At 40.9% G+C, this 27,808-nt stretch overlaps 1 protein-coding gene across 3 annotated transcripts in view; it reads left to right on the top strand.

Moving 5' to 3' along the window:
• Positions 1–27,808, top strand: part of SPOCK3 (SPARC (osteonectin), cwcv and kazal like domains proteoglycan 3) — a 527,638-nt gene that overhangs the window by 71,494 nt on the left and 428,336 nt on the right. The window lies entirely within an intron of this gene.

Here is a 27,808-nt window from a genome sequence, read left to right as displayed (position 1 = left end):
CTGGACCCTGTCAGAGGGTCTGGTAGTCAAGCTCTTTAGACCAGCTGAGCTATTCACGGGGGAGGAGTGAGTGCTTCTTTGCTAAGGCACCATGATGGGTTCTTTCTGCCAGAACTCAGTTGCAAGTTTTTCTTAGGGGGTAAGTGCAGAAGTTTCTGTAAGTGATCATTTTTTTTTGTACCACAACCCACCCAAGAGAGTGGGGTCAGAGCCAGCCAGGCAGGGCCAGGAGGGGAGCAAGCACCAGCTCCACAATGTCAGGTCCCTTGAGCTGCCGTTTTCTCCTTCAGCCGGTGAGGGGCTTTCCTGCTGGCAGCCTGGTGACGCTGCTGCTCAGGGCTTCATAGGATGGGGTCTCCTGACCCCTTTCCTGATTTCCTCTAAGGTAGGACTGGGATGGAGCTGGAGGTAGGGTTTCCATGTGACGCTTCTAAGCTGGGGACTGTGGGAAGATGGTGGGCCAGGAGAGGGTGGGGTTAAAGCTGGCCAGGCAGGAGACAGATGGGGCAAGAGCACCAGTGTTAATTCGAATGGGCTGACATTTTCTCCTGAGTTTGGGGGAGGTGCGTTTCCTGCTCACAGCCTGTCAAAACTTCCACTCAGGGCCACTGAATTCTGGCTTGATATGGCAGAGGGGCAGGACCCAGCCACCCTTGACTACTTCTGCACCTGGGGTGAGTGCCGTCTGGTCCCGCTTTCTGAGCTGGCATAGAGGGAAGCAGGCCTCAGCCAGGAGAGTCTGTTTGCTAATGGGGGGAGGGTTTTGGGCTGTGACTACAAGTCAGCTGGAGCCAAAATTGTTCTCTGTTCTTTCAGGCAAGGAGGATATTTCAGAGGAGGAAACATGAAGGTGCAGGAAAGCTTGCTCTGGTCCCTTGGGGCACTGTCCCTCTGGGCGACAGCTCCTCTGTCCCAGCTCACTGAGGCCTGGGTGAGGGAGGGGATCCTCCTCACCCTTCCTCTTGGCTCTCAGCTTCTTCCGGTCTGGTCCACTCCACCACTGTCCTTTCCTTTCTTTATTCCTCTTTCTTCTTCCTTGCTGCTCTTCTTGGTGGGGTCACTGGACACTTCCGTTGTCACACTTTGATTTACAGATCAAACTTGGGCAAAACCAGAAACAGATTTGGAAGGAATGGTTTCGAAAATTCTGTGTTCTACATGCTCCCCACCCCCTGTACCCCTTCCAGGACCATTCAGTGACAGATCTTTGTTAGTAATTCTAATGCTAGGGATCCTTCATGTACGGTCACAATTTCAGATTAAGTTATAGTATCATGATATTTGCTTAAAATTACAGAACTTTTTCAGTGAGACCTGGAGTAGAAAGCCAGTGTTTGGCCCAATTTGAATTCAAATAATTATCTTTTTCAAATTTTTCTCTGTAACATTTATTTCTGAGTTGTAGCAGAGTCTTAACAATTGTGATCATTTAGATAATGTGCTTCGATTTTAAACTCTTCATATATTTTAGATGAGAAAATCTAGGCACTTTAAATGCTTAAAATGGTATTGGCATAGCTGGGTATGCTTTAGGGGACGTTTTAAACAGATTCTTTAAAATGGAATAGGGATGGAACTATATTAGGGAAGTTTTCAATAAATAATAAATGGAATAGGGAATTCAGTCAATAGTGAATCATAGTGTCTTATTTTTAAAATTTCTTTGTTTTATGATTTTACTTTTGCTTTTACATTTTCTTAAAATTTCAAAACATTTAGGAAGAACAAATGTTTTAGGTTAGTATATGAATGCAACTTTATGAAATAAAAACAAATTTGGAAGTGTCATGTTAACAGGCTTCAGGTTATGCTACAAGTTCATAGTGATCAAAATAGCATAGAATTGGCATAAACAAAAGATATATAGATCTATGGAACAGAATAGAAACCTAAAGATGTAAACAGCTTCATGTTACCATCTGATTTTCATAAAACAAACGGTAGCATACACGGGGGAAAAGAACCCTTATGTAATAAATGGTTTGGGGAGAAATGGTGATCCACATGTAAAAAAGACCGAAACTGGATCCACACCTCTCACCAGTTTACAAAAATTATCTCACACCAGATAAAAGTTTAAATTAAGACACAAAATGATAAAACCTCTAGAAGAAAGTATGGGGAAAACTCTTAACAGTATAGGCCTGGAAAAATATTTTATAAAGAAGACCCCATTGGCAATTGTAGCATCATCAAAAATAAACAAACAGGACCTGATTAAGCTTAAAAGCTTCTATACAGCTAAAGGTACATTAAACAAAGCAAATAGACAACCTTCAGAAGGGGAGAAGATACTTGCATGTGACAAAATCTGACAAAGGCCTAAAAACCAGAATCCACAGAGAACTCAAACAAATCAACAAGAAAAGAACAACCCAATTTATCACTGGAAAAGAGAAATGAGCAGAACGTTCTCCCAAGAAGACAGACGAATGGCCAAGAAACACGTGAAAAAGTGCTCATCATTGCTAAGCATGAGATAAATGCAAATCAAAACCACTTTGAGATGTTACCTATGCCTAGTGAGAATAGACCACATCTCAGAGTCCCAGAGCTGCAGATATGTTGGATGGGTTCGGAGAGGAAGGGTACATTTATACACTGCTGGTGGGATTGCCAATGAATACAGCCTTTTTGGAAAGAAGTACAGTCTCCTCAAAGAGCTAAAAGTAGACTTTCCATTTGATACTTTAATCCCCTTACTAGACATCCCTACAGAAGAAAAGACATTTGCACTTGAATGTTAATAGCAGCTCAGTTCACAACCACCTAGATGTGGAACCAACCACATCTGGATAAAGGACAACGATACAACTCTGACTTTTCCTAACAAACACAAACAACATAACCTAATTGTACCCTCATATCAATCTGAAATAGTAATAACAAAAAATGAATTTGAACAGAAGAAAACCAGTTCCCTGGTGTCTGGGGTCACTCTCTTTGGAGAGAAGCCTCACGTCAAATGTCGACATTAAGGGTAATACAATGATAGATCTGATGGCCACTCCAGAAAAAGAGTTCCCAAATTGCTTTGAAGGGTGAACCAGACACTGGTGTCAGTGAATGGATGGCTTCCCAGGGGAGTACTTTGAAGGTCAACACAGAGATATTCAGCAACAAGGTCTGTGGCTCTTCTTCTAGGACGAGTTCACAGACTTAATCGTCAGACCTTGTGTGTAAGGAGCAAGATTCTATTTTTGTTCAGGTTTGCTGAAAAATCACTGGTACAAGGCAGATAAAGATTAATAGGAGGAAGGGATATAAATTTACTTAAATGTGTGTATAAGGGAACTCTCAGAGTAAAGATTCAGCTCCCCAGGGGGGTTCTAAAGCTGATACGCCTTTCTGCATGGGGAATTCTGTTCATGGGCAATAAGGGATTAGAAGGAAGGATGAATGGAATGGGAACAACAATTAACTGGTAAATAGTTTTCTTTGGAATTTGGATGAAAGTCAGGGCATTATCTTCCCAAAAAGCCTGTTCAGGTGTTGAAAGAATAGTTGTTGTTCTAGGCGGGTCTGGATCACAGGCAGATCAGGAAACTTCAGTGATTTGAGGAGAGCTAATGGCCGTGAAAACGGTCAGAGAGACCTTCAGTCCATCCAGTGTGTCAAAATGCCCCACTTTGATTATTTTTTCTCCCTGCAGATGACTCCTGTAAATGTTTGAAAGATAGAATTCCTTGGATTAAAACTCCCCACCACTGCGTGTCTCCTCCTGTCCACTCGTGCATTTATTTTTTTCTTTTTTGACAAAACAATAGCATTTTCAAGGGTATCTTCCCCAAAGCAAATTGAGTTTTTCTTACCATAATTCTTTCTTACCAGCTATGAAGCAGCAAGGAACAAGTACTCACTTCCCTTTTCCTCTTGCCGTGAGCCTTTTTAGAGTTTTATTTAGTAGTTACATAAGACTGTTTCTCCCTAGGTTCTTGTAGTGGGTGGGAGAATAAACAGAGTAGTCATCTGGTAGATAGTTGCCTGTTCTTGGTTCTTGGTGTGCTCTTGGGCAAAGGATGACACCACACACTGAAACCGAGGTAAGCAGTAAACAGGTTTATTGCGGGGAGAGCAAGACAGGTTTACAGAGCAAAAGCAAGATACCTTCCCCAGTTACCCACAAATGCTCTATGGACTCCCTGTTGTAAAAAGAGGCTCTGGGTCTTGTTTTATAGTGTCTGGATTGAGCCTTCCCTTGGCTCAGATGTCACCACCCACCCACTTTGATGGGCAGTTGTTGAACTGATAATCAGCCTCACATTACTGTAGGTCACTTTGCAGAGTTTTTTGTGTCTGGGATGCCTGGCCCCAATTGAAGGGACTTTCTAATTCTTCCAGGTATAGCAGTTGCTTGGGGCAGGATCATGGGTGGAGCAGCACCAAGATGGGGTGCCAACCCTTGTCCCTCTTCCCAGGTGGGACAATTCCTTGAGGCAAAGGGTGTCTATCTTTGCCCTTAGGAGACCAGCGGTCCTAAGTATATACCTAACATAATCTCAGGTAGGGTCCTATAGACAGTCTTTTTTTTTCCCCACTAACGTCATGTTTCTAAGTATCAAGGCAGGAAGAAGAGATGACTGAAATCCTGGGTCAGCTGTCACTTTTCACTCACCTCTAAAAGTCTCTGTGTCTATTTCAAACATACATCTTCAGTAAATTTTGCTCTTTATAAACATGTAATAGTATTGAGAAGACTCTTGCTCATTCATAGAAATTCAGTGGCTATGTGTAAACAATGAAGGAATAATTAGTGGCAATACTAGACGTGTTCTGAGGCTACGGCTCCATCATCTGGGGTTGGCTGTCCCCGGCGCTTGGCTCCCAGTGTCAAGAATGAGCACTGGTGCCTAGTGATGATGAAGTGATCGCTAACAAGGAGATCACCAGCAGTGAGTATTTATTTTTGAATGAAAAGCGCACAAGTTATATATATCCACGGTGAGAGGGTCTTCTCTGTGAGTGCAGTCTGAGCACGCACTGCCCCACTGTCTGTTAGGGGCTACTAAGCTATCTGGTTTGCCCCCTCCCCCAGGGTGAGCTGTTGGCTCATGTTTTGAGAGTAACTGAGTTTGGGGTTACATAACAAAACTTCTTAATATACACGAGTCTTCCCCATGAATTCATGGGGGTCAAATTTTGGAATTTTAAATATATGATATGTACAGGTCATTGAAAGGTCATCAGGGGCTTTTCACTGTCCCCACTGGGGACAGACCCTGCCCCTAGACTCACTCCTTTGTCTTCAGTCCTACTAGGCTCCTGCCTTACCTGTTAAGGGGAGAGGCTGGGGTAACAAGGGCAGGTCTTCCCCCTAGACAGAAAGAGAGAGGCTGGGGCCCAAGACAGCATGTCTCCCCTCTCGGGCATGGCAGCCTCTGATTGGTGTGTCGGCGGGGGGAGTGGGGAGACAGACTGTGACCTGCTGAGGTTGCAATGGGGTTGGGCAATTGCTGCTGGAGCAGCTGCTCTGGTGCTGTGAGCCTATTGGACGTGAGCCAGACCTGTTCCTGTGGCCATGAGAAGAGGGTGCCCAAGCCAGGCAAGCATGCCCCGCAGTAACCCCTGACTGTTTCATGATTTTCCTAATGCCCTATTCCAGACCTTCTTCCTTTATCATACCTGATCCCACAGAATCCGTAGATACTAAGAGTGGTGAAGAAAAGATGAAAGGCCTGCAAGGTGCTTATATTCTATTCATCTAACATCCCCGAAGAACAGTGAATTCTTAATAAAATTGTGCTGGGATAATTGGTCATTTATGAGAAGATAAATTTACGATAATTATCAAAAACAACACTGAAACCCACTTCAGTTTATTAACAATGTTAAATATAAGGTATGATGTCATAAATGGATTAGTAGAAGAATATGGGTATTTGAATTTTGGACCTAGTAACAGAAGCATCACCTTATCTCAGTAGAAGATGCCCGTGAGAACAGATGAGTAAATTTGAAGACATTATGTATGTATTAAAGCGTTTTGTATCAGAACTCATGGGTATTTCAATATGGAGCAGTATAAAAGACTAAATGTTCTCATGCCAAAATATTCTAGAAGGTATTTTTGTGGATTGTGTCTTTTAGCAACTTTATGCTCTGTCGTTTTTTTGTATTTTGCATTTTACTCATACTGGTCATAACTTTGTTGTATAATCAGAAAATAAATTAAAAAGCGAAACCCTTTATGAAAGAGTTGGCAATATTTAGGAATGAGGTCAAGCTGCAGTGTTGCAATGTTTTGGTTCCTCAGCACCTAAATTTATATTGTCACATTTATTTTGGGCATTTTTGTACACAGTCTATAAAAAAGGTGTTAACAAGAATTTGAAAGCATTTGTAATTTTACAAATCTTACAAACTAGGAAATTTAACTGTTGTTGATCTTTGTATGATTACTTCAACAAATGCACGCACACATACATACTCACGTTTCTTCTGCTCCTTCCTGGCCAATGGTGATTCTCAAACTTTAACTCTCATCAGAATCATATTGGGGCCTTAAAATTCCTGAATTGCATGACCAGTTTTTCTGAACTTCCTGGCTTGAGGTGGGGCTAAAGATTTGCATTTCCGGGGCAGTGCCTGTGGCTCAACAGAGTAGGGTGCTGGCCCCATATGCCAGCGGTGGTGGGTTCAAACCCAGCCCCGTCCAAAAACTGGAATAAAAAAAAAAGATTTGCATTTCCAATAAGATTTCAGGAGATAATGATGCTGTTCATCTTGGAGTTCACATACTGAGAGCCACTGCCCGGCCTGACATAGAGAAAATTGTAAGAGCTTATTAGTGTGTTAGCTGAAGAGAGTAGTATTTCCCTTTCAGCCCCTTGACTGCCTACTGCTTTGGGTTGATTTTTGTATTTACATTCACATTTTAATTTTTATTTTTTGAGACATTGTCTCACTCTATTGCCCAGGCTGGAGTACAGTGGCCATGGTTCACTGTAACCTCTAACTCCTGGGCTCAAGTGATCCCTCTGCCTTTGCCTCTCCAGCAGCTGTGACTACAGGTGCACACGGCCAAACCTGGCTTTTTTTTTTGATATGCAGAGTTGGGTCTCACTGTGATGCCCATGCTGGTCTGGAACTCCTGCGTCAACTCCCCAAGTGTTAAGATTACACCCATAAGCAACTGCCCTGGCATATATTTACATTTTAAAGTTGTTTCTTCAACTTAATTTAATTTTGTTTTTATTTCAGAATATTATAGGACACAAACATTTTGGTTACATACATTGTTTTAGCACAGTTTAAGTCAAAGTTGTAAGTGTGACTGTCACCCAGTGTGCATTGTACCCCTTTAGTGTGAATTTGATCATTTCTTCTGCCCCTGTCTACATGCTTAATTTCTTTCTTTTTTTTTTTAATTAAATCATAGTTGTGTACATTGATATGATTATGGGGCATCATTCACTAGCTTCACAGACCGTTTACCAAGTTTCACATATACCCTTGTAAGATGCTCCATTTCTGATGAGTGTTATTTACGTATGTGAATGTGAGTATTGATCAGTTAGTTCCAATTTAATAGTATGTGTGTTTGTTTTTCCATTATTGTGATGCTTCACTTAGAAGAATGGTCTTCAGTAACATCCAGCTTTTTACAAAAGGTGTTAATTTACTATTTTTTATGGCTGAGTAGTGCTCCGTGGTGTACATTACCACAGTTTACTAATTCATTCATGCATGAATGGGCACTTGGGTTGTTTCCACATCTTTGTGATTGTCAATGGTGCTGCTGTAAACATTGAAGTCCAGGTGAAATGTTTTTCTTGTGAAATGCCTTTTTTTTCCCCTCTGAGTAAATTCCTTGTAGTGGAATTTTTGGCTCAAATGTTAGTTCTGTTTTTAGTTCTTTGAGGTCTCCCCATGCTTCTTTCTGTAGAGGTTGTGCTATTTGCATTCTCAGAAACAGTGTTACTGTCTCTTCACATCCCTGCCAGCATCTCTTGATATGGGACTTGTAGGTAAAAGCCATTCTCTCTGAAGTTAGGGGATATCTCATTGTGGTTTTGATTGACACTGACCTGGTGAGTAGGGACATTGAGCATTTTTTCACAGGCTTATTGGCCATCTTCTTTGGAAAAGTGTCTGTTCATATCTTTTGCCCACCTTTTAATGGGGTTGTTTGATTTTTTTTTCTTGCTGATTAGCTTGAATACTTTGTAGATTGTGGTTATGAGTCTTTATCAGATGTATTGCATGCAAATGTTTTTTCCAATTCTATAGGTTGTTTATCTGCCCTACTGATTGTTTCCTTAGCTGTGCAGAAGCTTTTTAATTTGATTGGGTCCCCTTTATTTTGTTATTAGTATGATAGCTTTTGGGGGTCTTCATAAATTCTTTAGTTAGGCTGATATAGATCTATGTGTTTTTCTAGCATTTTCTTGTAGAATTCTTACAGTTCCGTGTCTTTGGTTTAAGTCTGTTATCCCTGGTGAATTAATTTTTATGAATGGTGAGAGGTGTGGATCCTGTTTCAGCCTTTAACTTGTGGCTAATTTTCCCAGCAATATTTATGAAATAGGAATTTTTTTTCCCCAGTGTATGTTTTTGTCTGCTTTGTAAAAGATCAGATGGCTATCTGAGGATTGTTTTATATCTGGGTCTTCTCTTCTGATCCATTTGTCTGTGTCTCTGTTCTTGTGCCAGGACCCTGCTGTTTTGGTTATGATAGCCTTGTGGTATAGCTTGAAGTCTGATAGAGTGATGCCTCTTAATTTGTTCTTGCTGTGTATGATTGCTGTGGTGATTCTGGGTCTCTTCTGGCTCTGTACAAAGTGTAGAGTTATTTTTTCTAGATCTGAAAACAGTGGTATTGGTAATTTAATGGGGATTACATTGAATCTGAAAATCACTTTGGGTAGTATAGACCAGCAGTTCTCAATCTGTGGGTCGTGGCCCCTTTGTAACAATGAAAATACATTCTGTATATCAGACGTTTACATTACAATTCATAACAGTAGCAAAATTACAGTTATGAAGTAGCAATGAAAATAATTTCATGGTTAGGGGCACCACAACATGAGGAACTGTATTAAAGGGTCGCGGCATTAGGAGGTATTAGGAAGGTTGAGAACCACTGGTATAGACATTTACAATGTTGATTCTGCTGATCCATGAGCATGATATGTTTTTCAGTTTCCTTCCACAGTGTTTTGTAGTTCTTCCTGTAGAAGTCTTTTGCCTCTTTGGTTAAATAAATTTGTAAGATTTTATTTTTATTGTTCTATTATGAAAGGTATAGAGTCTCCAATTTGACTCTCAGCTTGACTGTTGGTTGGTGTATAGGAAAGCTACTAATTTGTGTGCATTAATTTTGTAACCTGAGGCTATGCAAAATTTATTTATCAATTCCAGGAGTCTGTTAGTTGAATTTTTGGGATTTTTTTTCTTTTTCTTTTAAAATTCTTTATTAAATCATAACTGTGTACATTGATACATTTATGGGGTATACTGTGCTGATTTGATATACAATGTGGAATGCTTACATCTAACCAAGGACATGGTTATGTTAATTACTTATTTGTTGTGGTAAAAACAGTTGTACTCTATTCTTAATAGTATAGAAATGTATCATTGCATTATGAACATTAGGTTGGATCCCCCCAAATATCCTCCCTCCTCCCAGCCTTCCTCCTCCTCTCCCCTCCCTTTCCTCTTCCCTCTTTTCTGGACTATAGTTATGTTTTATCATTCATATGAATGTGTAGGTGATTATATACTGATTTCATAGTAGTATTGAATACATTGGATACTTTTTTCCATTCTTGAGATACTTTACTAAGAAGAATATGTTCCAGCTCCATCCAGGTAAACGTAAAAGATGTGAACTCTCTACCTTTTTATGGCTGCATAGTATTTCCATGTTGTACATACACCACAATTTGTTAATCCATTTATGGGTTGATGGGCACTTGGGTTGCTTCCATGACTTGGCAATTATTAAATTGGGCTGCAATAAACATTCTAGTGCAAATGTCTTTGTTGTAAAATGATTTTTGATCATCTGGGTAAATACCTAGTTAGGGGGATTGCAGGATCATATGGTAGGTCCACTTTTAGTTACTTGAGTATTCTCCAAACTTCTTTCCAAAAAGGCCATATTAGCTTGCATTCCCAAATGCAAACTACATCTGTAGTTTTGGGATTTTGTTATGTGGGCTAATCTTACTGGAGTTAGATGATATCTCAAAGTGGTTTTGATTTGCATTTCTCTGATGACTAAAGATGGTGAGCATTTTTTCATGTGTTTGTAAGCCAAGCACCTGTCTTCTTCAGAGAAGTTTCTGTTCAAGTCTCTTGCTCACATAGAAATGGGGTTATTTGTTTTTTTCTTATGGACTAGTTTGAGCTCTGTGGGGATTCTAGTTGTTAGACCTTTGTCAAAGCATAACCTGCAAATATCTTTTCCCATTCTGAAGGCTGTCTGTTTGCTTTATTTACTGTGCTCTTGGATGTGCAGAAGCTGTTTAATTTGATCAGGTCCCAGCAATATAATTTTGGTGTTGCTTCAATTGCCCAGGGCATCTTCCTCATAAAAAATTCTCCCAGGCCAATTTGTTCAAGTGTTTCTTCTGTGCTATCTTCTAATATTTTTATAGTTTCATGTCTTAAGTTTAGATCTTTTATCCAGTGAGAATCAATCTTTGTTAATGGTGAGAGATGGGAGTCCAATTTCACTCTTTTACAGGTTGCCAGCCAGTTCACCCAGCACCATTTGTTAAATAGGGAATCTTTTCCCCATTGAATGTTTTTGATAGGTTTGTTAAAGATCAAATGACTATAAATGTCTGGGTTCATCTCTTGGTTCTCTATTCTGCTCCATACATCTACCTCTCAATTTTTGTGCTAGTACTAGGCTGTTCTGATCACTATAGATTTTTAGTATAGCCTAAAGTCTGGTAATATGATATCTCCTGATCTGTTTTTATTTTTGAGTAGTGTATTTGCTATTTGAGGTTTTTTATGATTCCGAATGAAGCACAATTTTTTTTCAAGCTCTTTAAAGTATGATGATGGTGCCTTAATAGGGACTGCATTAAATCTATAGATTGGTTTGGGTAGCATAGACGTTTTAACAATGTTGATTCTTCCCAACCATGAGCATGATACGTTCTTCCATTCATTAACATCTTCGATTATACAAGATCATATCATGAGCAAAGACTGATAGTTTCGACCTTCTTTCCTCATTTTGATGCCTTGATTTCCTTCTCTTCCCTGATTGCCCTGGCTTGGACTCAGCAGTATGTTGAATAAACGTGGTGACAGTGTATACTTTGGTTCCATTTTTTTTTTCTTTTTTTTTCTTTTATTGTTGGGGATTCATTGAGGGTACCATAAGCCAGGTTACACTGATTGCAATTGTTAGGCAATGTCCCTCTTGCAATCATGTCTTGCCCCCGTAAACTGTGACACACACCAAAGCCCCACCCCCCTCCCTCTGTCCCTCTTTCTACTTTTCCTCCCCCCATAACCTTAATTGTCATTAATTGTCCTCATATCAAAATTGAGTACATAGGATTCATGCTTCTCCATTCTTGTGATGCTTTACTAAGAATAATGTCTTCCACTTCCATCCAGGTTAATACGAAGGATGTAAAGTCTCCATTTTTTTTCATAGCTGAATAGTATTCCATGGTATACGTATACCACAGTTTGTTAATCCATTCCTGGGTTAGTGGGCATTTAGGCTGTTTCCACATTTTGGCGATTGTAAATTGAGCTAAATGAGGACATTCTTGACTTTCTCCTAATTTGGAATGGTACTGGCTGTGGTTTTGTCATGTATACCTTTTATAATTGTGAGGTATGTTCCATCTATGCCTAGTTTGATCATAAAATGGTGCTGAATTTTGTCAAATGCTTTTCCTATATTTATTAAGAGGCTCATGTGGTCTTTGGTTTTATTTCTATTTGTGTGGTGAATCACACCTATTGACATGTGTATACTGAATCATCCTTGCATCTCTGAGATGAAGCCCACCCCATCATGGTGGATTTTCTTTTTTTTATCATGGAGCTGAATTCAGTTTTCTAGGATTTTATTCAGAATTTGTACTTCTATTTTCATAAGGGATATTGGTCTGTAGTTTTTTTCTGTAATTTTTATTTTATTTTTATTGTGTCATTTGCTGGTATTGGTATCATTGTGATATTCGCTTCGACAAACAAGTTGCGTTGGGTTTCTGAATTTGTTGCTTTACCCAATAATCGTTCAGCAGTGTTGTTGTTTAATTTCCATTTCTTTGTGTAGAATTGAGTATTTCTGTTGAAATTGATTTCTTATTTTATTCCCCAGTGTCTGATAAGATACATGGTGTAACTTCTGTTTTCTTATATTTGTTAAGACATGTTTTGTGGCCTAGAATATGATCAATCTAAGAGAATGTTTCCTGAGCTGATGAGGTGAAATTCTATTAAGTAGTTTGGGGGTAGAATATTCTGTAAATGCCTGTTATGCCTGTTTGTTCTAGAGTCCCTAGTTAGTGCGTTATTTCTTCATTTATTTTTTTCTTGGAGTATCTGTCCCATCCTGTCAATGGGGTGTTGAAGTCCCCAACTATTACAGTACTGCTATTTATCATTTTGTTTACAGCAAGTAATATTTGCTTTATGAAACTGTGTGCACCTGTGGGAGGTGCATAGGTATTTAGTATTGTTTTGTCTTCTTTTTTAATTCTTTCCTTTCAACATTGTATAATGGTATCTATGTTATCTGATATGAGAATGGCTATACCAGCCTTCTTTTGGTTTCCATTTGGTGGAATATTGTTTTCCATCCTGTAACCTTGAGTCTGAATGAGTCCTTGAGAGTTATACATGTTTCCTGGAGACATCTGGTACATGGCTTGTATTTTTTTATCTATTCATCCAGTCTATGTCTCTTTAGTGGGAAATTCGGGCCATTTACATTTACTGAAAGAATTGACAAGTGGGGTGGATTTCTGTTTATCCTGTTGCATGGAACATTATTGTGTTGTTTTACCTTTTGAGTCTTTGTGGTATCTGGGCTCTGAACTTTGCCATTTGGATGGTTTTACATTGTTGGGTGTGCATTGTGCTAATGGGTTTGTAAACTTTTTAAAATTTTTAATAGGACATTGAAAAAATATGGTTGCCTTTTTTGTTTATTGATAAATTAAATCATAGTGATTTTTATAAGCAATATTTGTATACTGGAAACCTCATTTGTTGGATTTAGTTATTCATTTGACACATTCCAATCAGCAATAAATCATTACAATATATTTTTATTTCTGAGGGATTAAAGTCGTCAAAGTCATTATTTTTTTTTCTGTAACAAACACAATTTATTGGAAGAACACAGGATCGTAACAAATACAAGATCAAATTGGAGAACACATTTCCTAGGCAAAGAAATGAGAAGTGCTCAGAATCATAACAGGTTATCTTTTATTTATTTATTTATTTATTTATTTTTTCAATGTGCAAAAATCAATTTTATTTGTATATATTAGCAATAAACAAATCAAACATTTTTTTATTACTAAATCATAGCTGTGTACATTAGTGCAGTCAAGGGGTACAATGTGGTGGTTTCATATACAATCTGAAGTATTTTCATCAAATTGTTTAACATGGCATTCATGGCATTTTCTTAGTTATTGTATGAAGACATTTGTATTCTGCATTTAGTAAGTTTTGCGTGTACCCATTCTAAGATGCACTGTAGGTGGGCCCCACCAATTACCATCCCTCCATCCAAACCTCCCCCCTCCTCTCCCCTCCCTTGGCCCTTTCCCCATATTCTTGTGCTATAGTTGAGTTATAGCCTTCATATGAAAGCTATAAATTGGCTTCATACTAGGGCTGTGTACATTGGATACTTTTTCTTCCATTCTTGAGATACTTTGCTAAGAAGAATATGTTCCAGCTCTATCCATGAAAACATGAAAGAGGTAAAGTCTCCATCTTTCTTTAAGGCTGCATAATATTCCATGGTATACATGTACCATAATTTGATAGTCCATTTGTGGGTGGATGGGCACTTGGTCTTCTTCCATGACTTAGCAATTATGAATTGGGCTGCAATAAACATTCTGGTACAGATTGTCTTTTTTCAATTGTGATTTTTGGTCTTCTGGGTATATACCTAGTAAAGGAATTATAGGATGGAATGGCAGGCCTATTTTTAGATCTCTGAGTATTCTCCAAACATCCTTCCAAAAGGCACATAGTAGTGTGCATTCCCACCAGCAGTGTAGAAGTGTGCCCTTTTCTCCACATCGACGCCAACATCTCTGGTTTGGGGATTTTGTTATGTGGGCTATTCTTACTTGAGTTAGGTGATATCTCAAAGTAGTTTTGATTTGCATTTCTCTGATGACTAAGGGTGATGAGCATTTTTTCATGTGTCTGAAGGCCGTGCACCTGTCTTCTTTAGAGAAGTTTCTCTTCAAGTCCTTTGCCCACCCTGGGATGATGGGATCACTAGTTCTTTTCTTGCTAATACATTTGAGTTCTCTCTGGATTCTTGTTATTAAACCTTTGTTGGAGGTATAGCCTGCAAATGTTTTCTCCCATTCTGAGGGCTGTCTAATTGCTATACTTATTATGTTCTTGGCAGTGCAGAAGCTTTTTAGTTTGATTAGGTCCCAGTAGTATATTTTTGATAGTGCTTCAATTGCCTGGGGAGTCCTCCTCATAAAATATTCACCCATGTCAATTCCTTCAAGAGTTTTCCCTGCACTTTCTTCCAGTATTTTTATAGTTTCATGTCTTAAGTTTAAATCTTTTATCCAGTGAGAGTCTGTCTTAGTTAATGGTGAAAGGTGTGGGTCCAGTTTCAGTCTTCTACAGGTCGCCAGCCTGTTCACCCAGCACCATTTGTTAAATAGGGTGTCTTTTCCCCACTGAATGTTTTTAATTGGCTTGTCAAAGATCAAATAACGGTAAGTAGCTGGATTCATCTCTTGGTTCTCTATTCTGTTACAGACATCTACCTCTCTGTTTTTGTGCCAGTATCATGCTGTTTTGATCACTATCAATTTATAGTGCAGTCTCAGGTCTCATAGCGTGATTCCTCCTGCTTTGTTTTTATTTCTGAATAAAGTCTTGGCTATTTGAGGTTGTTTTTGATACCATATAAAATGAAGTATTATTTTTTCGAGATCTTTAAAATATGACAATGGAGTTTAATAGGGATTATATTAAATTATATATTGCTTTGGGTAGTATAGACATTTTAACAATGTTGATTCTTCCCAGCTATGAGCATGGTATGTTTTTCCATTTGTTAACATTTTCAGCTATTTCTTAGAGTTTCATAGTTCTCTTTATAGAGATCTTTCACATCCTTTGTTAGGTAAACTCTCAAATATTTCATCTTCTTTGTCACTACTGTAAAAGGAATAGAGTCTTTGAATGTTTTTTTTTCAGCTTGTCTATTGTTGGTATATATAAAGGCCCCAGATTCATGGGGGTTGATTTTGTAGCCTGAGACATTGCTTTATTCCTTGATCACTTCTAAAAGTTTTGTAGTAGAATCCCTGGTGTTTTCCAGATATACAATCATATCATCTGCAAAGAGTGAAAGTTTGATCTCTTCTGACACTATATGGATACGCTTGATCACCTTTTCTTCCCTAATTGCAATGGCTAAAACTTCCATTACAATGTTAAAGAGCAATGGAGACAATAGGCAGCCTTGTCTGGTTCCTGATCTGAGTGGAAATGATTTCAATTTAACTCCATTCAATATGATATTGGCTGTGGGTTTGCGGTAGATGGCCTATATTAGTTTAAGAAATGTCCCTTTTATACCAATTTTCTTAAGTGTTCTGATCATGAAGGGATGCTGGATATTATCAAAAGCTTTTTCTGGATCAATTGAGAGAATCCTATGGTCTTTATTTTTTAGTTTGTCTATGTGCTGAATTACATTTATAGATTTACATATATTGAACCATCCTTGAGACCCTGGGATTAATCCCACTTGGTCATTGGGTATAATATTTTTGATGTGTTGTTGGATTCTGTTTGTTAGGATCTAATTGAATATTTTTGCATCAATATTCATTACTGATATTGGTGTATGATTTTCTTTTCTTGTTGGGTCTTTCCCTAGTTTAGGGATTAAGGTGATGTTTGCTTCATAGATTGTGTTGGGTAGTATTCCTTCTTTTTTCTGTATTTTGGAAGAGGTTTAGTAATATAGGTAGTAGTTCTTCTTTAAAGGTTTGTTAGAATTCTGACATGAAGCCATCTGTTACCGGGCTTTTCTTTTTAGGGATATATTGTATAGTTAATGCTATTTCAGAACTTGATATAGACCTGTTCAACATTTCCACTTCGTTCTGGCTAAGTCTTGGTAGGTGGCATGCTTCCAAGTATTGTTCAATTTTCTTTAGATTTTCATTTTTCATATTTCTGAGAGTAAAGTTTCTTATAATATTTGTTAAGGATTTTTTTGAATTTCTGAGGGCTCTGTTATTTTGTCCTTACCATTTCTGATTGATGAAATTAGAGATTTTACTCCTTTTTTCCTGGTTTGGTTAGCCAAAGGTTTATCTATTTTATTTACCTTTTCATAAAACCAACTTTTTGATTTACTGATCTGTTGTGTAATTCTTTTGTTTTCAATTCCATTTAATTCAGCTCTAATTTTTGTTTTTTTTTTCTTCTGCTGGGTTTGTGGTTGGAATGTTCTTCCTTCTCCAGTTGCTTGAGATGTCCCATTAAGGTGTTAACTTCCTCTGTTTCCGTTTTCTTGAGGTTGGCTTGCAGTGCTATAAATTCCCTCCTAGGACAGCCTTGGGAATATCCCAAAGGTTCTGATAATTCATGTCTTCATTGTCGTTTTGTTCCAAAAATTTGGTAATTTCCTTCTTTATCTCGTCTATGATCCATCTATCCTTTAGCATAAGGTTATTTAGCTTCCACGTTTTTGTATGGGTATTTAAATTCCTGCTGTTATTGAGTTCAACTTTTATTTCACAATGGTCTGTGAAGGTGCAAGGAATTATTTCTATTCTTTTAAATTTGCTAAGGTTAGACTTGTGACCTGGGTTGTGATGCATTTTGGGGTATGTTTCATGGGCTGATGAGAAGAATGTGTATTCAGTTTTGTTGGGATGAAATGCTCTGTAGATGTCTGTGAAATCCAGATGTTGGTTAAGTTTAATTCTAATATTTATTTGCTTAGCTTCTTTTTGGTGGATATATCCAACACTGACTGCTAAAGGGGTGTTAAATCTCCGACTACAATTGAACTGGAGGAAATCAAGTTGCTCAAGTCTGTTAGAGTTTCTCTCATAAATTGAGGTGCATTGTTGTTGATTGCATAAATATTAATAATTGAAATCTCATCATATTGAGTTTTACCTTTAACAAATATGTAGTCCCCATCCTTATCCTTCATTATTTTTGTTGGTTTAAAGCCTATTGTATCGGGTGGCACTGTGGCTCAGTGAGTAGTGTGCCGACCCCATATACCGAGAGTGGTGGGTTCAAACCCAGCCCCAGTCAAACTGCAACAAAAAATAGCCAGGTGTTGTGGCAGCACCTGTAGTCCAAGGTACTTGGGAGGCTGAGGCAAGAGAATTGCCTAAACCCAGGTGTTGGAGGTTGCTGTGAGCTTTGATGCCATAGTACTCTACCAAGGTTGATAAAGTGAGACGCTGTCTCTAAAAAAAAATAAAATAAAAAAAAATACTTTAACAACAACAACAACAACAACAAAAAGCCTATTGTATCTGTGAATAGGATTGCAACACCTACGTTTTTCTGCTTTCCATTTGCCTGGAATATAGATGACCATCCCTTCACCTTGAGTCTATATTTATCTTTTAAGGTAAGATGAGATTCTTGTATGCAGCAGATATCTGGCCTGAGTTTTTGTATCTAGTCAGCTAACCTGTGCCTCTTTAGAGGACAATTTAAGCCATTCACATTAATTGAAAATATTGATAAGCCTTTTGATAGTCCGTTGGACATTTTTAATCCTTTTGCAACTGTGGAAGTTGGAATTTGGTCAACATTTTCTGGGTGAGTTTATTTTTGTGGTGTAGGATTATGCTTGTCATTATGGATGATAGGTCTGAGAGTATCCTATAGCACCCGTTTAGTTATGGCAAATTTCTTCAATAAGTGAATGTCATTAAAGTATTTAATTTCTCCATCATAACTGAAACTCAGTTTAGCTGGATACAGGATCCTGGGTTGAAAGTTATTTTGTTTTAGGAGATTAAAAGTTGATGACCATCTTCTTCTAGCTTGAAAGGTTTCAGCAGAGAGATTTGCAGTTATTCTAATATTCTTCCTCTTGTATGTTATGGTTTTGTTACATCTGCCTGCTTGTAGAATTTTCTCCTTCATATTAACTTTCGTGAAATTAATTATGTGTCTGGGGGATGTCTTATTCGGGTTGAATCATGCTGGGGCTCTGAGACTGTCTGCTATCTGAATTTCAGAATCTCTTCGCATGTCTGGAAAATTCTCTTTCATAATCTCATGAATAAGAGACTCTGTGCCTTCTGAAGCCACTTCATCGCTTTTGGGGATCCTTATAAGATGAATATTGGTTTTCTTCGAATTATCCCAGAGCTCTCTGAGAGAGTGATCTGTTTTTGCCCTACATTTCTCTTCCTCTTAGAGAGTTTGGGAGCATTCGAAAGCTTTGTCTTCAATGTCAGAAATCCTTTCTCCTGCTTGCTCCATTCTGTTACTGGGGGATTGTACTGTATTCGTCAGGTATTTGAGGGCTGTAACTTCTTGTGTCATTGTGTCAGAATCTTTCTTTTTGTCTTTGAATTCATTGAATTCTTGAGATAGCTTTTGGATTGCTGCTTGATATTCTTATTTGATCTTATTTGCCATCCAGATTCTGAATTCAATTTCTGACATCTCAATCTTTTTTTTATTCATGGGATCTTGTGCTTGTCTCCTTTTCTTGTTCCTTGGGGGAGATGATCTACTTTGATTATTCATATTGCTGGAGTTTTTTTGTTGATTCCGCCCCATTATTTATTTTCACCATTGGCTCTGGCTATCCTCAGAGTTGGGGAGGTGTCTCTCCAAGCTTAGTCCCCAGCCGGATCACTCTATTGTTGCTGGATCTTTGTAGGGAGTGACCCTGTGTAGCTCCTCTGGGACTGCCCCAGCCAATGAATTCTGGCTGTGGTAGCAGCTCTGGAGTGTGGCACACCCAGATCTAGGAATGGGGCGTGGGAAGGTTTACACAGTTCTGGGAGTACCTGGCACCCGTGAGTTTGGCACAGAGAGCCCGGGGCTCCAGCAGTCTCTGGCCAGGAGGAGGGCTCTGTGCAGAGGCAGGGAGGTCTCTGGAGGGAGGGCGCAAGTAGTGCAGCTTCCAGAGTCCCTAGCCAGACAGGCAAGGCCATGGCAGACGCAGGGAGAGGACGGGAGGGAGGACGTGGGTTGCGCTTCTCCCGGAGTTCCTGGCTTGGATGTGCGGAGGCCCAGTGGGTGCGGTTGCTGGTATAGTTTCTGGCCAGGGCGGGCCTGCAGAGGCCTGGAAGGCCGCATTGTTGTCAGTGAGTCCCTGATGGTTGGTGTGGGGAGGCTCAGTGCAGCCCCTTATCTCTTGCTGGGTGCTGCTTGGTCTGGCAGACAGGGAGTGGGGGGCGGATCCCTTCCCTCAGTCTCAGCAGGAGTTAGGCTTCTGGTTTGTCAGGTAAGGGGGGAAGGGTGTACTGGGAGTTTAGAATGGCAGGGAAGACTTTAGTTTAATTTTTCTGCCTAGCAAGGGAGTGTTCAGAGTCATAGCAGGGTCCCTCTGAGGAAGTAGTCCCCACTTCACACAGCACTCACCGGTAGGGTGAGACAAGCGGTTCATAGTTCACCGCTTGTCTGTAGAAAACCTGCAGGAGCAAACGAAGAGAAAAAGAAGAAAAGAGACAAACAAACAAAAACCCCCACAGTTTTCTTGGGGGAGGGGATGGATACTTTTCCTTTCATATGAATTTTGTACCTGGTTGGTTTCTTGGAGTCGCAGCTTATCTCAGCAGAGGTGACCTGCAGTTATCATTTCTCTCTTGGCTGGGCTCCCAGTCTTCAGCTTAATTGGACTGTTTTTGGATGTTATCTTTCCTTTTTGATAGGAACCTCTTTCGGAAACTGTTTCCAGTTGGGCATCCTGCCCCTCCCCACCAGGTTATCTTTTAAACACATTCCTTGCAGTGAAAAACATGTTTCAGGAGAGACAGCAGACAACCAGTCATGGTCTCTAAGTGAGTCACACATAATAAAGGAAATGAAAATTCATACCTCCCCATCCAAAGAAAAATAGACAGAGCCCTTCCCTTTCCATACAGCATTTCCCTTAGAAAAGTTGTCACTGTTAAATTGTTGGTGTGCTTCTGTGAAATGTATGTAAACATTTTGAAGCCACCTCTTTCTATTTTTATAGTCAGGAATGGACAAGGACCCAGCAGAAAATGGCTTGGGCAGCATGGGAACTAGGAATAGAGGGGCCATTTTAAGTAGATGAAACCAGATCCTCATCACAGCCCTTCTACAAATGATAGAGGGAAATGCACATTGCAGGCTATACCCAAAGATCCCAATAAACTGACAGGAGAAAGGCTCTATGGTCCTCCCATTCTTCAGAAAGCCACTTCTTCCAGTGCAGGGCCAGCCACATCCCCGAGGAACCATGGTGAAAATGAAGGTCGGAATAAATGGCTTTGGTTGTATTGGGCACCTGGTCACCGCGGCTGCTTTAACTCTGGCAAAGTGGATATTGTCAACCACCAATGACCCCTTCATTGACCTCAGCTACATGGTCTACATGTTCCAGTATGTTCACCCATGGCACAGTCAAGACTGGGAATGGGATGCTTGTCATCAGTGGAAATCCCATAACCATTTCCCAGGAGCAAGTTTCCACCAAAATCAAATGTTGTGAGGCAGGTGCTGACTACACTGTGGAGTCCACTGGTGTCTTCACCACCATGGAGAAGGCTGGAGCTCACCTATAGGGCGATGTCAAAAGGGTCATCATCTCTGCCTCTTTAGCTGATGCCCCCATGTTTGTGATGGGTGTGAACCATGAGAAGTATGAAAACAGCCTCAGCATTGTCAGCAATTCCTCCTGCATCACGAACTGCTTAGCCTCCTTGGCCAAGGTCATCCATGGCAACTTTGGCATTGTGGAGGGACTTATGACCATAATCCATGCCATCACTGCCACCCAGAAGACTGTAGATGGCTCCTTTGGAAAGTTGTGGTATGATGGTTGTGGGGCTCTCCAGAATATCATCCTTTCCTTGACTGGTGCAGCCAAGGCTATGGGTCAAGGTCATCCCTGAGCTGAATGGGAAATTCACTGGCATGGTCTTCTGTGTTCCCATTGCCACTTAGAAGACTATTAATGACCCCTCTGGGAAATTGTGGTCTGATGGTCATGAGGCTCTCCAGAACAACACCCCTGACTCAACTGGTACAGCCAAGGCTGTGGGCAAGGTCATCCCTGAGCTGACCGGCATGGCCTTCCAGGTCCCCACTGCCAATGTGTCAGTTGTGGATCTTCCCTGCCTTCTGGAGAAGACTGCCAAATGCGATGATATCAAGAAGGTGGTGAAGCAGTAATCAGAGGGTCCCTCATGGGCATCCTGGGCTACACTGAGCACCAGGTCATCTCTTCTGACTTCAACAGTGATACCCATTCTTCCACCTTTAATCCTGGGGCTGACAGTGCCCTCAGTGACCACTTTGTCAAACTCATGCCTGGTATGACAATGAATTTGGCTACAGCAACAGGTGATAAACATTCTGGCCCCACAAGGCCTCCAAGGAGTAAGAGCCTGCAGACCACCAGGCCCAGCCAGAGCACAAGAGGAAGAGAGAGGCCCCCCGCTGCTGTGGTGCCCCTGCCTACTCAGTCCCCCACCTCACTGAGAATGTCCCCTCAACACAGTTTCCATACCGGATCCACTGAAGAACTGGGAGGGGCCTAGGGAGCCTTGCTTTGTTATATAACATCAATAGAATTCCCTGTATTCAGCCAAAAATAAAAAATAAAAAATAAAAAATGACAGGAGAAACTGCTGGAATGGAAAGGGAATGAGAGAACCCTGCATCATGGAGGTTACAAGCAAGTCAGCGAGAGCAACTGCAGCTCTTGCCCAGACTCCCTCACATTACTCTACTATGGGGCCATAAAAGAGTGACAGGCTACCTGTGTCTGTGCCATTTTCTACAGGTCTAGCACCACACAGAGAGGAGGGGGATACAGGAAAAGCATCAACAGATAAACCCACAATTGACTGGGGAACAGGAAAATAAGATTCTGGCTCCATCATAAATGGAACAACTCTGCAAAGGCCCACATTGCCCCATATCACATCCACGTTGCTTTCTTCTGTCCCCAGCTATGCTGATCCACATGTACTGTGAGGGAAGGAAAAGGAACACAAAAGACACTTCCTTTAAGCCTAATGCCCATCAAAATCTCCCCAAATGCCCGTGTCCTCCATGACGTCTGCATTCTCCTTATACTCAGGACACTCCTCATATTCCTTCTTGAAGCTTCAGGTAACCTGAATTAGGGATATCCCTGAGCTCACTCCCTGCACACTGCACACTGATGAGGATCTGGTTTCAACTTGGACCTTCGACAGTCAGTGGCTGACCTAGTATACAAGGTGCATGAGTCCCTCACTGTGCTGTCTACCACACTCTCCTGAGAATATAGGCAACGTCCTGTTGAGACTGTGCACAGGGCTCTAAAGGAACAAAATAACACAACTTACACCTTAAAGCGGCAATGGTTTCCAGCACACAAGTAGGAAATGTGACCCTTTCAGCCTACAGGGATGTGCCCCTTTTATCATGAGGAACAAGACGGGACTAGCAGAAACTGCCAGCCTGGACACAGGATCCACAAAGTTCCTGAGCCCCCGGTAGATTCACCAAAACACAAGAGGACCTAAGTAGCATCAGCTTCACATCCTGGTCGGTGGCAGGATCAGAGAGATGTTTCCTTCCAGTGAGGTGCAGAGTATGATCAGTGGAAGAGTGCAAGAGGGACATGCTTGGCCAAATGCCACCCAAATTCCAATTCCTGGCACCCAGAGTGCTCGTTATGCTGCCTCACAGAAGCCTGACGATAGGCTATCCGTCACCCATTTCTACCTGGGACCTAAACTCCCCCCCACGCCAGGTGCTGGCAGTGCTGCACTTGGCTTCCTGTAGGACCTTCCACAAGGCTGTTGAGCCACTGAAGTGTGGATAAAGAAGCCCCTGAGAGAATGAACTTGGAAGGACACATCGGGAACACCAGTTCACTCTAATAAGTGTCCACTGGTGAACACAGCTCACTATAAATATGAAACACTGTGTGATCAGCTCACCAAATAGAAAATGTTCCCAGGAGCAATTGAAGGTGCTTCTCAGAACACTGCCCGAGATCACCCCACTCAGCTACGATATAAAGTGGGAAGGGCCACCTTCCCCAAAGGCATTTGTCATAGGCTATGGCACTGTACACAATGAGCCAAAAACTGCTGGGGCTTCAGAAACCCCAGAGTTTTCATTGAGAATGGAAAGCAAGGTTCTGCCCCCTTAATTAAAGCATCATCTTGCCAGTAGGCTACACTTGCCCACATCACCCACATTGCACTCAACAATACACTTTCCTGCAGTGCCAGGCACAGGGAAGCAGAAAGGACCCAAACCCTCCAACACACAACACCTGACCTATCATGGCCTCCAGAGTCCCTTAGCTTCAGTCTTTGTGAGCACCTGTCTCTGGTGCCACTGTGTCTGTCCCACCTCAGGCAGTAAGCCCCCGATGGAGCAACCACATGCATTGTCATTACATCTTTCCTGATATAGAAAGCCTGTTCCCCCATCTGGAGCCTCTAGCCCTATAATTCTTCTCATTGAAGAGCAGACCATCACACTGCCTGGGGATCAAACCTTGAACTCCGTTATTTCAAGATGTCTTGTTCCATTTCTTTAGGAGCACTGTCATCAGCAGTTATTTCTACTATTACACAAGCCTCCTGTATATTCTCTGGAGAGACACAGTGTCCAGAAGATGCACAGAACATGGAAAGGGGGAACCAGTTCTTTTTCAAGCACCAGAAACTTCCTTAAAAGACTTTTCACAGGCCTGGCCTGGTGATTCACATCAGTAATCTCAGAACTCTGAGAGGCCAAGGTTGGTGGACTGTTTGAGCTCAGGTGTTCCAGAATAGCCTGAGCAAGACAAGGACCCATTGTCTACTCAAAATAAGTAAAGTATAGAAGGGCTTTGTGACAGGTGCATGTGGTGCCAGCTACTGGAACGTTTGATAGAAGAGGGTACCTAGAATTCAAGAGTTTCATTTTGCTGTGAGCTAGGAGGCCAGGGCATGCTATCCTGGAGCAACAAAGTGATACTTGGTATGAAAAACAAAAAACAAAAGAAAACATGGCTTATCACAGATTGTGATTAGTACCACAGAATTCAAGGCCAGCTGAATTCTGGATCTGAGTCCCCTCCAGTACTATCTGTACGTGTTCTGTGATCATTAGTGTCCTCTGTGAAATGGAGATGATAAGAATACTATTTAGCTAGCATCATTTTTAAAGGATGAGGTGAGATCCCAGTGAAAAGTCTCAGTGATAGCTGTGATTGATGTTTTGGCAATAATATCATCATCGCCTACCATCATTGCCAATAGGCGAAGGTTCTTTGTGAAATGACCATTGCTGTCCAAGTTACATGTTACAGGAACACATTTTATAAGGAAAACACTGAGTTTCATTTTCCCCAGTGGCAAACATCCCCAACTGTGCCTAGGTCTTATGTTCAAGCATAGAGCAAGACATACCCAAAAGACAGGAGTTGGCATTTCAGGTGGGATATCCAGGCCTTCAATGCCCAGGGGTAAGAATTTGACTATCCTGTGACTATAATATAACAAAGGGTATCAAAGACTTTTTGAAATTTCTCAGTGGGAAACCTCACCTTGCCTTGATAAAGAGCAATGACAAGAATCCTAATTTAAGCTTGGACGTGATGCCAAATGGCCACAGTGTATGTTAGTCTAGTTATGGAGTTGTCACTGAACTAAATTTCTTTATAGTCTTCTGAAATCTCTGAGATCATGCATGACTATGTAGTAACTCCATCATGAGAAGTAATTTTACAACCACATGGAGCATATCAATCCGTAGCTATATTGCATCATTTCATCTAATAGTAGCAAAATCAATAGTCTGCTTCTACTCACAGTCCATGGAGTTTCAGTCCAAGGCCTGGCCTTGATGTGGCCATGAGAATCCACTGTCTTCACACCACTTGTATAGAGAAGAGGCATGAGAAAGCTCTTTAAGGCAAATCAGCGTGTGACATGGACTAGTGCTCACCAAGACTCTTTAGCACATTACCATTCTCTCTGGAGTGTACACACTCGCTGACTGTATGCCACAAGAGACTGAGTGACAAGGCTGGCCTAGGAATGAACTCCTAGGAACGATCCAAGAAGCCAAAGTCTCCCTTAAATTCAGAGGCGGTCCACCTTCTCTTCCATTGAGAGCCTGGGTCCTTGAGACTGCCACAATTATTGAGACATCTTTTGGCATCCTCTACCTTTTGGATTCTTCTTAAATGCCATTAACCAGTGCAATTATCCACCAAAGTATGTCTTTTTTTATTTCCCCCACAACCCTTCATCCAAGAACAAAGCAAACATGCAAAATGAAAATGAGGGAGACCAAGATGATGGTGCCAACACAGAAGCAGGGGCCACTACATGTGACACTGCCTACGTAACAGTGAGGAAGCATCACAGTTTCTGAGGTTCCACAAGTGCTTGTGAATAAGAAATAACCACTCCTTAGATGTCATACTAATATGAGTTTAAAAAACATGGGTGTGGTTAAAGTTTACCCAAGTATCTCAATACTCAGCTTTCCATTGGGTGGGAAGTAATAATGACTGCCATCTTCCAAGGCATTAAAAGTAATTCAACCAATCCGAGGGATAAATCAGAAGGGTGTGGCTGACAATGTGTCTAAATACCAAAGAAATGTGGAATTTGACCTAAGGTGTGTGAACTTCAGGATCTGTGGTGTCTCCTTCTCCATGACATTTGTGCCAACAGCAACGTAGAGGAAGCAGAGGGACCCACTGACCCTGAAGTTTAGAAGTCTCTGGGAGAACACCTTAGAATAGTGCATATTTCTTCTTAACATGTGACTTCCCCTTGTGACCTTGTCAAATGTCTTCCCCTGAATATCAATGAATGAATCACCACACAGAAAAGAAATGACTTTACAGAGGCAAAGAAAGAGCAGAGACCTCTCTGGCACTGCTGCCAGTTAGAAGGCCGACTCCATTCTGCACAATTGACAAACAGTACAAAGATCTGATCCATGCCTGGGACTTGGCCCTGTCATTCTCCATGTCTGAGGTGGTCAGAGGAGAATGTGGTTCAGGAGAAGGAAAAGCCTTGGATCCTGGGCAGACTCTTCCTTCACCACATGGTTAAGAGGTGTGGTTTCCAAGGAGATACTTGAAAATCCCCTGAGAAAGTGTGCTTTCCCTTGAGAACAGTGTTCTTGAATCACAAATAAAAAGGCATCTGAGCAGCATCCCACGATCGCTGCATTCCTGGAGTTGTTTTTTGACTGTATATTCCAGTTCTTTCTTCTGCTGCTTGATACTGCGAAAGTCTGTCTTGCTACTCTTGACAGTTTGTTCCACTTCCACACCAGTCACATTAGAGGGTCACATGCTGACCAGTCCTGGACTTTCCCATCCAGGTCCTGGAGGAGCAGGTGACTGTGCATAAGGTTTTTGGGTCACATAAGCTGGGCGGCGCCATATTCTACAGGGAAACTGTCCACCCCTGTTGCGTGAATGGAGATGCGAACGAACAGCAGCTTTGCCGTGGGTGTAAACTTGCTCCTGTAATTATTAAGTCAAGAAACAGACTACACGAGATGAGATGGCGTGTAGTGAAGATCTTTATTTAGGGGTTTGATTTTATACTTTTCTAGTCATGTACACACTTAATCTATTGTCTATTAGTTTCACCATTACTTCAATTTACCTATCTGAAATCAACTAAAAAGGAAATATCCTGTTACCAAATCAAGACAATCACTGTTGCAGTAAACATCTTCTTCTAAACACTGACTAATCTCTGGGCAGGTGCGTAAACAAAATGATAAAGAAGAAAGTAGCCACAGGGGAACAGAGTTAATGGAAGAATATCTTCAAGCATTCACTCAGTCTACTCAATATGAAGTAATGACTATGTCTTTTCCTCAGGGCAGAGCACCTATAGACCTCTGACAATATGTTGTTAACATATGTCAACCCTCTGGCCCGTATCTCTGAGGAAGGGTAGCATGCCCTTTGATCTCAGGCTTCAGGGGGTGCACAGCTTCAGAGAAATGGCTTATGGAATTAACTCCAGGGAAGCCAACTCTGCATGTATCCCAGGGGGCCCCAAGCAAGTCATTTTAAACTCACACTGAGTTCACTTTGTGTGCTTGATGTAGGATATGTTTATTTCTAAATATTATCCTACAACCCCAAACTTAATTTTATACACACACACTGCATATATATGTATATATATATGCATACAAGTGTATATGTATATATTAATATAAATATATTAATATGTTCAGGCTGACAAAATGGTGAAATATTGCTATGTGTTAGAAGTTTGAACTGTCATGTTTTTCCAGTAAATTCCCAATGATATGAATTCTATAGTAAGTTGGTAGTCAGAATGTTCTTAAGTGGCTAAGACAAAATATCTCTCTTCAGTGAGACTGTTGAATGATAAGGAAAATTACTTAGGGCTGAAAATTATTG

Source organism: Nycticebus coucang, chromosome 6, assembly GCF_027406575.1.
Source record: "Nycticebus coucang isolate mNycCou1 chromosome 6, mNycCou1.pri, whole genome shotgun sequence".
NCBI lineage: Eukaryota > Metazoa > Chordata > Mammalia > Primates > Lorisidae > Nycticebus > Nycticebus coucang.
Note: the sequence above shows the minus strand (reverse complement) of the source record. Positions and strands in the feature narration are given on the sequence as shown.